The 3,043-nt window shown below is 26.5% G+C and overlaps 1 long non-coding RNA gene across 1 annotated transcript; it reads right to left on the bottom strand.

The window, feature by feature from the left end:
- Nucleotides 1-710: 710 nt before the first annotated feature.
- On the bottom strand, nucleotides 711-2,808 carry LOC126657683 (uncharacterized). The gene is made up of 3 exons (XR_007633392.2): nucleotides 2,336-2,808; nucleotides 2,159-2,237; nucleotides 711-987 (listed from the first exon to the last, which is right to left on the bottom strand). It is a non-coding gene; the product is annotated as an uncharacterized LOC126657683 (long non-coding RNA).
- Nucleotides 2,809-3,043: the final 235 nt, after the last annotated feature.

Here is a 3,043-nt window from a genome sequence, read left to right as displayed (position 1 = left end):
TGGAACCACCAGATTTTGCTCCTCCTTCCTTTTTGCTGAGATGATCCTCCGCTGGCCACCGTCAAAACTTCCGCAGTCTTAGCAAGGAGATGATCCTCCTATTATGGCGCTGATTGGCTTCTCTGGTTTTCTTAATTTTTTGGATAAATTTTGTAATTTATTATTTTTATTACCTAATTCCAATATAGGGTGGTTATGTTTAAATCTTCTTTAATTAAATCGCACATGCCAAAACTTGATTCTTCACCTGGACATTGATGATAGTGTTTGCTCAGTTGGATGGCCTCACCATGGGACACATCTTTCTGGTGGAACTAACAGTGAAAAAATCCAGGGTAGTCTAATCTGCAATGTTGTTTATGCAAGCGATTGCACTTAGTTTTAATTTCATTGCAACGAAGCTGAAATCAGAAGACAAACAATATACCTTTTGTTTATATATCAATATATATTATATGGTTTAATAGAGCTAATTATTGGTTGATAAAACTGGTTTAATAGAGCTAATTTCATTGATAAAATTGGTTTGTTATACCTTTTGTTTATATATCAATATATATTATATGGTTTAATAGAGCTAATTATTGGTTGTGATTAAGGCAAACTTTCTGTATGCTTTTGTACACTTTATGTATTCTTTTCATATGTTTTGAAAGAAATTTATAACTTCGTATTTTCATAATCTATGGTTCCCTTGTATTTTCATAATCTATGGTTCCCTGATTCTACTTATATAGTTTTATAATTTCTGTCATTTGTAAAATAACATAAAGACAAATTTTAAAAAGAATTCGAAAAAATTAAGCAATAAAGCATACATAAAAAAGACAAACAATATACAACAATTATAAATTGATTGCAAATCTTGACGCAAAGCAATCAAATTTTGATCGATAAAATTCCTTTTCGATGGTCCTTCATCATCAATTGAACCGGTAGTTAGTGCAGTAGCTCCCAAGTTCAATAAAAGCTTTTTTTCATCAGTAACTATCAAGTTATGTAGCCCACATAAATTAAAGAAACAACAAAACCAATAAAATAGTTAGTATACAGAAAGTATACATCAAGTGAACGTAAAAAAGACAAACAATATACAACAATTATATAACATCCTCAGATTATAATATAACAAACTCTTTCTATTTAAATTTAATATAACAGACAGTATTAAGAAAGTATACATAAAAAATACAAAAAGCATACAAGTAGAAAAATATTAAAGTACATATTAAAAGGAAAGTAAATTTACTTTTCTAAAGTCTGGTTAAAAAGATTCCTATTCAAAAATTGTAGATGCTTGCAGGTATATTAAAAAGGATGTAAACATGTAAAATCATAGTTATATACAGTAATAAAAAAAATTGTAAGATTATTGATAATGAAATTTTAAAACCAAATCTACATACCTAAAAAAAATACATAAAAAATACAATAAAAAGTCTATCAAATTCAACAACCTTATTTTTAATACATTCTATCAAATTTTAAACCAGACAATGCATAATAAAAAGATGGGTATACAAAAAAAAAAGACATAAAAGGACAGACAATATATATTAAATATAACAGATCACTTAAAAAATATCTATCAAATTATTAGTCTAATAAAATATTAAGTAACAAAGCATGAAAAAGAATACAGAAAAAAGACATAGAGTATACAACAATATAACAAACTCATTTTAAAACCGTTTTTATAAAATTCTTAGCCAAAATGAGACTTTAAATAACAAACTATACATAAAAACCTAATAAAATATAAAAATAGATACAGGTGAAAAGTCAAAAAATATACGACTAATATAATAAAATTATTTTCAAACGTTTATATAAATTGTTTATCCTAAAAGACATAGCTAGCAAAGTGTACAAAAAGAATACAAAAAATAAACAAAATAGTATATAACAATAATTTGAACTAAATTTTAAATAGCTAATTTTAAAATTTCAATCTAGCTTTGCCTTGCAAAATATACGAAAAAATATGAAAAGAATAAAGAAAATAGAGAAAACATATACTAAAAAGTTAAACATAGCTGTTATAAACTATTTTTATAAAATAAAATAAACAAAATATAATCTAACTAGGTATACATAAAAAATACATAAAATATACAATCAACAGTCAAAAAACAAAGTATTAGAACTAAAAAAATACCCGAAGACGTTGTCTCACACTAGTCTCAATTTTGCTAACTTGTACAGGTTTTTTTTACAGATTTACCAGAAGATGTTTTCTGCAAATAAAAATGTGAATAAATTAAAAAGCAATAATATCCAAAAGTTACCAAAATAAAAGTAATCAATAAAAAAATCAAAAGAGATTGCATGTTACATTCAAACCACTTGCAGTAGCACCTAAACCCGTTTTATGTTTCTTTGAAGCATGGATTTCTTCTTTAATTTTCAATCCGTTTTTTTCTTAGTCATTTTTGATTTGATAGCCTACCGCTTCAGATTTGTACCATTTAATAGGGAAAAAAAATCGAAACAGCACAGTAATAGTTTAGCACGAATGATTTCAAAAAACAAATTGCACCGAGTATTAAAGAGAACAACCCACGAAATGGATAGTTTTCAAAAAGAAGAAATAAAAACCGAATGAGCAAGAATTTGAAATCAAAAATAGAGTTTAAAGAAGAAATAAATGAGAAGAAGAAGAAGAAAATAAAACTGTTGAATGAATGAAAATATGAAGTAAGTGTAAAAAGAAAAGAACATGGATTATCAAGTGTTGGGTCAAAAAAAGAGAGTCCATTACGTGTAAAACCCTGATAGAAAGTTTAACATCAATAAAATTAAGGGAGCACGTATTTTTGGGAATATTTTCCCAAAACAAGTGCTCCCTCTAATTTCCTCTTTTAAAAAACCAACCAATTATTTAAGTCAATGATAAGTAAAAAGCCCAAATGAGAAATAGACTATTCCCAACATATACACGATAAGAAGTTTAAAATGGCTGTTTTAAAGATAGCAGTGATAAGGATTAAAAGAAAGAGATTTAAGGAATACATCAAACGTATTGGACAAAAATTTTCAAGGA

The sequence above is a fragment of the Mercurialis annua genome, linkage group LG7, assembly GCF_937616625.2.
Source record: "Mercurialis annua linkage group LG7, ddMerAnnu1.2, whole genome shotgun sequence".
NCBI classification, from domain to species: Eukaryota; Viridiplantae; Streptophyta; class Magnoliopsida; order Malpighiales; family Euphorbiaceae; genus Mercurialis; species Mercurialis annua.
This window is presented reverse-complemented; position numbering and strand designations above follow the sequence as displayed.